This window comes from Plectropomus leopardus, chromosome 13 (genome assembly GCF_026936395.1).
Source record: "Plectropomus leopardus strain MGB_pleo_1.0 chromosome 13, ASM2693639v1, whole genome shotgun sequence".
Taxonomy (NCBI): domain Eukaryota; kingdom Metazoa; phylum Chordata; class Actinopteri; order Perciformes; family Serranidae; genus Plectropomus; species Plectropomus leopardus.
This window is the reverse complement of record NC_142188.1, coordinates 3,767,232-3,776,194: the sequence shown is the minus strand read 5'-3', so window position 1 is coordinate 3,776,194 and position 8,963 is coordinate 3,767,232. Positions and strand designations below refer to the sequence as shown.

The 8,963-nt window shown below is 40.2% G+C and overlaps 1 long non-coding RNA gene across 1 annotated transcript in view; it reads left to right on the top strand.

Annotated features, from left to right (window-relative positions):
* Positions 1-1,147: 1,147 nt before the first annotated feature.
* The window catches only part of LOC148187630 (uncharacterized), a 33,664-nt gene continuing 25,848 nt past the window's right edge, over positions 1,148-8,963 (top strand). Inside the window, exons 1-2 of the long non-coding RNA XR_015778418.1 lie at positions 1,148-1,328; positions 8,525-8,778. This is a non-coding gene — a long non-coding RNA (uncharacterized LOC148187630). The remainder of the gene's footprint in view (positions 1,329-8,524; positions 8,779-8,963) is intronic.

Genomic DNA, 8,963 nt, shown 5'->3' with positions numbered 1-8,963 from the left:
TCAAATTATCCATACTTGCAAGGATGTAAAAAAAAAAAAAGAGTCACTAACTATTAGGAGAAGTCTTAATGAAAAAACAGCATAAAACAAAGAAAAACGTTACAACATCGTAACCTGCACAGGCAGAGCCCTCCACTGGAGTCTATGGGTAATATGCTCTTTCAATCACATGCATGCACCTTACTAAAACTTGCATCACTGTAGCCAGCCAATCAGAACAGACCTTCCAGAATACAAGTCGAGCACAGGGTACATATAGGAGCTGTATGATGGTGCAGCCAATCAAATACTGTCACTTTTGCAGAGATTTCGACATAAGATCTGGATGCCAAAAGCTACCCCAAAGAGCACGGAAACATTCACGTGTGTCCCCACCAGAGGGGAGTCAGGGTCAACACTGCTGACTTATACCCGGTCCTTTTCACCTCTCCAGGGAGCACTAGCCCTAAAAAGGCATCCGACATGTCCTGAGGTGATTTTGTAAAATTGTTATTGGGTTTTTTGTATTTTTATTTGAAGGATCAATAGTGGCAATTTGCTCCTTGTGATGTTAACAGGTGAACATTTAAGATATACTTTCATCTTTCTTTGTGGAAATCAAGCTGCCGATTTAACATGGTTTTCATTTTCTAATCATTCAGACTAGACTGCAGAATATGTTATGTTAATGCGAAATATGATTTTTTTAATAATACCGTGGTTTAATATCAGGAGGCTTCCAAATGCTGAGAGATGAAACATTACACTTGCTGGAAGATTACTTTTAATAACATTAACTCAAGTTTAGTTGATGAAAACTTGCAAGACCATGGTGTAACCCAGGTTACTAGGCCTTATTAACAATCCAGTTCACCAGTTGATTAATTAGACCAATAAATTAATAAATTCATATTTTTTTCCTGTGACAGATAAGTTACAGTCTTGCATAAAATGAAAAAAAAAATCATAAACATGTTAATAAATAGATTGAAAAGATCAACACACACAACTTCATTTATTTGTTTTTAAAAGAGTATTTTATTTCATTTTAAGTGTGGTGAATGTGCCTTTCTGAAAGTGTAAAAGATTCGGGTGACATGAGGAGATCGCGTGATAGTGTTAACCAATCAGACGCCACCAGGGCGTACCTGCCTGGGTGCTTCCGGTTTTTTCTCCAAGGCAGCGGTGTGTGCTAACTTCCTGCTGTGGACTATGCCGATTTTTGTCTGAGAGGGCCAGATATTTTGAGTCTAAGTCACTTTTATTGTCAGAGCAGAGAGTGGAGCCTCCCCTTGTTGCCGTGGGTAGATGAGCGGACCGTGTGTTTCACAACAGAAGCGGAGGAGAAGGTGAGTTGTGTTGATTAGCATTCGGCGCTAACTCCAGTCGTTAGCCACATCCATTGCTAAATTGTAGAGGTTACACCTTACTGAACTCCCATGTCCCTGTCTCTTAAAAAGCGGGATCCTGTGTATTGTGCCCTGTGCCTGGAGTGTGTGTGTGTATATGAACTGTGAGCCTCTGGTGAGTAACTTTTACTGAAGTTAGTCTGATAAATTGAGTGAAATGTGCTGCTTCTGCTAATGTTAATATGGATCAATGAGGCATTATTTCCATGAATGTGGTGGTTGAAAAAATGTTTTATATTGCAGTGTTTTGTTTACATTTGCCCTCATTCTGTGTTTTTTTGAGTGAGTGGCAGTAGGAAAAAAAGATAAAAGAGGGAAAGAAATGTTCAGCTGTTTTGCTTCATGTTAATACTGTGAAATGTATTCAGTTCATTGAATTTACAGTAAAAAGTGGTTAAAGTAATTATTAAGATGCTGTGTTACAAAGTATATGCACAAAATTGTGTGTTTATATGTATTTATTTAAATTTAAACGTATATTTTGTTTATGGGAACAACACAGTAACCCTGTTTTTGGCCTTTATAGGCCGGGTCTTTTTCTTTCCGTATCTTCTTCTGTTGGGGATTCTTCCTGTGTCTGTAAAGGTAGAACGGGACCTCAGTAGTTGTGGCGAGCCACCCCAAAAAACAGAGACTGGAATTTACACAGGGACTGTGATTTATTTAAGAAAAAAGGACTGATTTATTGAGGACTGTGGTTGATACTTCATGTCTGAAGAGCTGAAAAGCTAAAAATTGTTTTTTTATTTTATTTATTTATTTATTTATTTATTTTGAATTGCCAAGATTATTTGAAATACCAACATGACTGAAAAATGAAAGAACAGCTGTATGTGTTCATATTGCATGCATCCCTTATCTTAACCAGCTATATCCAACTTTGAGATAAATAACTAAATGAACAGGAAAATGAATTCATTCTACATTATTACATTATTCATCTTTGTCCCATTTGCCACAAATTGGCTCTTCAGAGATGTTTGCGATGTTTTGCTGTAGGCGAGTGTTGTATGCATGAGCTGGGTTTAAGAAACACACTGATGTTAAATATGCAGCAGACAAGGCTCGTTCAGATACATAAAAACATAAGTGTGGATTTTAGTTTATTGCACACAGTCCGTGTTCGCCATCTGTTTTCTCTATGCCATGATGGTTGCCTTTGCCTCAGGCTAGATGCCGCGGTGAAGAAGGAAGCTCATCAAGATGACTGACAGTGTAATAGGGAGAGAGCTCGGTCTGATGTGCAGGAGGTGGCAGGACAAGTAAACAAATTGCCTCAAAGTCAAAAGCTTTCATGATTAGATTTTATTAATCTGTGCAGAGAAAGTCTGTATTTCTACAGCCTCTCCTCAGGTAGAAGAAAATACAAGGTCTCTGAGCTAGAAATGTGGCCAAAAGTATATGGACAACAACATATTTAGACACTCAAAATTCATAATTATCAAACGTGCCATTCTGATATCATTTGTTTTATTATGCCTGTCTTCCATGTTTCGATATTATGCTCTCGGTATCCTTCTGCATCTGCCAGTTTGTGTGTTCATGTGCAACTTTTGAGTCGAGATGCAGGCAACATGAGGCAATGCAGCAGAAGCTTCCAGCATCCCTAGTTTTTTTTAGGCTGGCTTTGTGTGTCTGGGTCTTTACAGTCAGCTTCCCAGTTCATCCCTGTGCAGGCCAGCCAAGTTCTTTCACATTAAACCGGGGATACATTTTCATTTTGGACTTGGTTTTGTGCATGGGGAAATTAGCATGATGAAACGGGACCTTCTCCAAACTTTTAGCACAAAATTGGCAGCCCACTACTGTCTGTGATATCATTGTATGCTATATAATTAAGAACTCCTTTAATTGAAATTAAAAGGTTTGGCCCAAACAATAAAAACCAACCCTAGAGAAGAGAGCCCAAACTTGAGGTATAGTGACACATACATTTGGCAAGATAATTAGGACTTGAGCCCATATCCTCACTTTGAACAGCACTATGCTACATCACTGCCAAAAGTTATAAAACCTAAGAAGCACATTTCATACAATCTATAACTATGCATTAGCAGGAAAATGAGGAGGTGTTTGAACACACAGGAGCCTCTGCCTCACGGTGTGGAGGATAATTTTCCCCCTTCCATCCATCAATGTTGATCATAGAGCCGCTCGTAATATTGGTTCATTTTTCAACAAATCCCAAAGGTAAGGAAGGATGGGAAAAGTGAAGGAAAGTGGGTGTAGAAAAAAAATCCAATCCTCTGCTAAATGAATGTAGTTGTCCCCATATTGTATTTCTAAAAGTGCATTTTAATAACTCAAGCACTGAATAATTAGATTAGGTAACAGTTCGATTAAAACATTCACATGGTTGGAAGAAGCTCAACTTCCCCGATAACAAACAATAAATAAATGAGAAAGAATAAGATTTCTTAAACTAATGCATTTAGTCTCCCCTGCTATGATAGAAACAAATGAATATCTGAGAGATAGAAAGCATCCAGAGATCTTTATGCATTACGTAATCCTGCTGATGTACAGTAAGAGCTCCAGGAGAGCACACATCAGCTTACACTCCTCTTTGCAGTGTCAGGCTCACCAGCCGCCTGCTGAAGATCCTGCAGCTTTGGGTTTCACCTGAATGATCAATGAGTGCTTTGAGTCGAGGAAGATGTCAGCCTGCTGCACTGAAAGCCAATATACTCTTTCCCACAGCTGTGAATTAACGGATAATACAAGGTTTGACCTGTAAGATGTCGCCGTCAAAAACCTCGCAGCTCGCTACTTTAAAACCAAACATCCTTTCTCTGTTTTCTTAAAAGGTACGTTAAAAGGTCCCTGCCAGATTTGACAAGAAAAGTCTCTAAAATGTCTCTTTACAAATTGAATTCAGGAGTGTTACCATGCCAGCAGCATTGCTCTAAAGAAGGCAATGTCTATTGGATGGATTGCCATGTAATTGGTTACAGTCATGCATGTTCTTTGGGTTAGGCACCCTGGTGACTTTTAGGTCCCCTGAACCACCAACAAGCCAAAATTTCCACTTTTTTTGTGAAAATACTGGCAAATGCTGCCACTTTTGCAGTGCTTTAGGCATAACATCCTGATGCCAAAACCCACCTTTTCTGTCTAAATGACAGCCAGGTGGCACCCGCTGCAGCAGCATGATATGCTGACGATTGGTGTCCGATTGGAAAACTACAGGTGACATAATCTAAGGAATACAAAGATTCCTGGACTTTCACATAGGAGTCCGGTGTTTGCTTTCCATCTGAATGTGACTGTTTTGCATAAAACCATCTATGCCATCATGAGCTTTTGATGACATCCCGGCATTGGTTGCCTTGTATTGCCTGAACACAACCGTGCAGCGCAATTTTGTACATTTGTTGACATCACAGTAGCGGCATCCTGGAACGTCAACAGCAGACGCAGAAAGACGTGGATGATGACTGCAAAGCAACATTATGCGACGACCACTGGTACCAACAGCAATCCATTTTGCTCTAAGTTAAATATCCTATTTTAGCATGCTAACATGCTTAACTAAGATCTTGTTATTGTCATTGTTAGCATGTTAGCATACTTACATTAGCACTAAGCTTCATGCACAGCAGTGGCCAAGTACAACCACACAGAGCATGTTTGATCTTTTAAAAGACAACTCAACACACTGTATCATATCTGTGAGTTTACCACAGCTTGCTGAACATTAATATCTTTGCAAAGGTAGTGTTTACTGCCTGCCTATTGCAATGAATTGTATTATATTTTACAAGTGCTCACGCTGTCGTATCTGCAGCTTCTTGTGTCAGGTAATGCAGCAAAAAGCCTGTACAATCTCCTGCTTTCTGTTTGCTTGTCACGGTTATTCCCTCTGTAAAATTTCCACTTTCATGAAAAGGTGATTTTTTTTTTCTGGCTCAGGCCCTGGAGTGCTACATAAAAGCTTGGTTTAGAAAACATCTTCCTGCCTGCCATGTGACACAGCGGTGATGCCCACTGCCCCGGGCCTGAAAGTGAGACAGAAAACTGCAAAAAAATGGGGTTGAACTTTTCCCCAGAGGGCAGGATGACCGCAGAAATGACAGCTGAAGGGTTTTTTGTTTTTTTTTTTACCAACATCCACAGCAGGAGCTCATGACTCTCTGCACATATTTGGTGTAAATGTGAGTTTTAAGTTTCTTTGTGTCTTTGTGTGTGTCTGTCAGTAACACAGACCGCTACAGCTCAGATCATTCTTCCTCTTTTTGGGAATGTGAACAGCCAGTGTTCAGGTATTCAGAGCATTAGGTAACTGTCACAAGCCTGCTCAACAGGAAATGTTATTCATCCTCATGCATTTCAGAGCAGTGGTTTACTCTATTTGGCCATAGCTGGGTGTTCATCACCCAGGAACCAGAAGAATCTGCAAGCTCATGTTTTTATCTGCTCTGGCAGATGTGTCTGGTCCCCCTCCTGTTCAGACAGATTCCAGCTGGTCTGACCGAGATCAGGTCGATCATAAACAAGTATCTAATGTGTTCGGTTTGATACAATTAATGACAACTTGCAGAGACTTCACACTTTACACAAAAAGCATCATGTCATTATTTTTGGCTCCTCACACTGGGGACACAGGCAGGGGCGTTTCGTTTCGATGATTTGAGGACATGCAGACATAGATCTCTGAAGGGGGTCTAAAGGGATCCTCATACAGGAATTTTTTTGATGAACAAGTTTATTTTAATGCTTTTTCATGCACTCTGGCATCTTATTTACTTTTAGAAACCCTAACACCCTAACCCTAAACCATTTTGATTCAAAAACCTACGTAGTTACAGCACATTCTCATTCCAAAGTCATCAAATAACTGTGTCCACTCTGTCAGTGATTTTGGCGTAACTAACGTGGAATCGGCGGTTTGCGGCAGTATGATATGCCACCGGGCTGCATCAGGTTGTAACACAGCTGGATGGAACCTTTAACTGTGTTATGATTCACTGCCGGTCGGTTGGACGGCCGTATGAAATGTCACATGGCATCAGGTTGAAATGTTGCTGTTAACAAAGTAATATAAAGAGTGCGAGGGTCCCTACAGGGTTAATGGGAACAGTGGTGGATGGCTCCAACTAAGCCCATGTAGAGCCAAACCATGATGTTTTTTTCCCCAACCTAATCACTGGATTTGTTGACCTTCCAGCGTTGGTTGCTGTGTGTTTTTGTTACCTAAACCACCATATCCTTTTACTGACCTTCTGGTGTTAGTTGCCGGATCCCAAAACATCAACAACGGACACAAGAAGATACCTAGAGCATAATATGAAGACATGGCAGTCCACTGACAATGTGTTACGACTTGAGATTAAAACATGTTGCATATTAGAATATGTTACAACTGCTATCATAAAAATATTACTGACTAAAGTTGAAAAAAAGTTTGCTATATCACTTTATGTAAACTTATATAAATAGTTGTGTAAATAGTTAGAGAGAGAGATCTGGGGATATTCTAAAAACTTTCAGGGCTGAGGCCTTGGACAAAGTGAGGGGAAACAACAATTATGTAAGATCCAATTATAATTTTAGAATAAGGTCGCTGGAGAGATGAATGAGGGGGCTGGGGTAGAAAAAAAATGAGCAAAAAGGGCTGTATGTAACTCTGAAGAAAAAAATAGTTGATCGTTAAGTCTCAGCATCGCTTTTGGTTGGTGATTCAGTTCAACCGCTGACTGAAAGCTTCACTACTTGACAATGTGGGAATGAACTCAACAATTATCTATCTTTCTCCAGAGACATGTGAATGTAAATTTATGCACATTTATAATGCATATATGATTACCTTTGTGAAAAGCTTTGGATGTGTTATGCAATGTGAACGCAATATTTCAGTTGCCTAATTTTCATATGTAAAGTCTGTTCCATAATGAATACAAAGAAAAGAAAAAAAAGATTAACTAATTAAAATGTCGTCACATAAAAAAAAAAAAAAAGAAACTGAAAATGAACTGAGGTTCCAGATTAAAACTGTAATTTGCGTTTGGTCCGGTGATGCCAGACTGGGGCGTCTACAGCCACACTTTTGTTTTTTTTTCTCAAGACAAGAATCAGTATTAATTTAATTTGAATAAAACTCCATCTGTGATCTTCGTTCAAAATCTGCTTAGAGGCACCCTTCAACTGCAGGATATCAAAGCCGGCTTATCCCAGAACAGACTCGGCATGACAGAAAATCAGAATCCTGGCTCGGCTGGCATCTTCTCATTGATGTTTGCACAGCATGAAATGGTTAATGACCCACGATTCTGGCACTGATGATCACCCCAATGGTCAAATTGCTGCTGATTGAAATGCCAGTAATGTCTAAATGTTTTATCTTTGCTGGAGACACGAGCTTTGGAGAACTCTTTAATGTCAGAATGCAGGCATCTCAATTATGAGCCTGCCCACTGCCATAAATGACAAATAAAACCAGCCTCCTCCTTGGTTATTTGCGCAATGTACTCCCAGTAACAACATGATCTCATGATCTATTTCAGCAACTGTCCACAAGAAGAGAAGAAAATAATACCTATCTATATTAATATTTAGTTCATTGGAAACTCTCTAATGGAGTTTTTGGTTTTAAAACATATGAAGAGGGAGCCAACCTCCATTACAAAGTGGCATCTGGTAGATAAAGTGATTTCTATTCAGGAAGAATGCTCAAAGGAATGCTCGACTAAAGAGCTGTTTCAGGTATCAAACCCTCACTACAGGACTGAAAGGTGGCGCTGAAATGGTTGTAGTTTGCATTGTCTTCACAAGACGATATAAAATTGTCATTAAGATAAAAAAATAGTTTGGTTATCAATGTGCACATTTTTGCAAGTGTTTCACCTCTTGGCCTCTTTCATGCTCACAACAATTGAAATTGATTACTTTTTTAAAGATGTTTGTCTCAGCTAAAAGCTAAATACAAGTGACCTGACACGAGCAGTTGTGTGTGTGTGTGTGTGTGTGTGTTTGTGTGTTAGAGACCTGTGTAAATGTTCTGTGCCATTAATGTGCTAACGGCGACATTGATGGAACGCTCACATGGCATTGATATTGATCCCTTAAGCTCTGTAACCCGCTTATGATGAATGAGTCAGCGGCTAATGGATGGCCTGTCTTTATACTGTCTGCCACAGGTAGACCTATCTGCATGCAATTAGCATGTCGATGGCACCGCAGTGATGCCGCTGCTGCGTGGGGCGCGGGCACTGGACGGAGATGACAGAGCGAGAGAGAAGGAGCAGATTCGGCTCTGCATTATTCAGGATGATCGTGGATGCTGGCAGGGGAGCAGTGTTACCCTGGCACTGTGTGGCTGATGGGATGCCAAGGCGGCTCTCGACACATCATTTCAGCTCTAGTGTGCCATGGGAAGTAAAAGCATGTAGAAGTAAGTGAGGCAGCACCCACACCTTTATATGGTGCCCGAGGTAATTTTCTGGAGTCCGTCCCTCATCTGCTGTGGTGATGCATTTGCATGAGATAACATCTGTCAACCTGATGCATTGCTGTAGATCCCAGTGATAAGATGGATAGTGAGAATATAAGTAAGCAAGCATCATTCAGGTGGTTGAC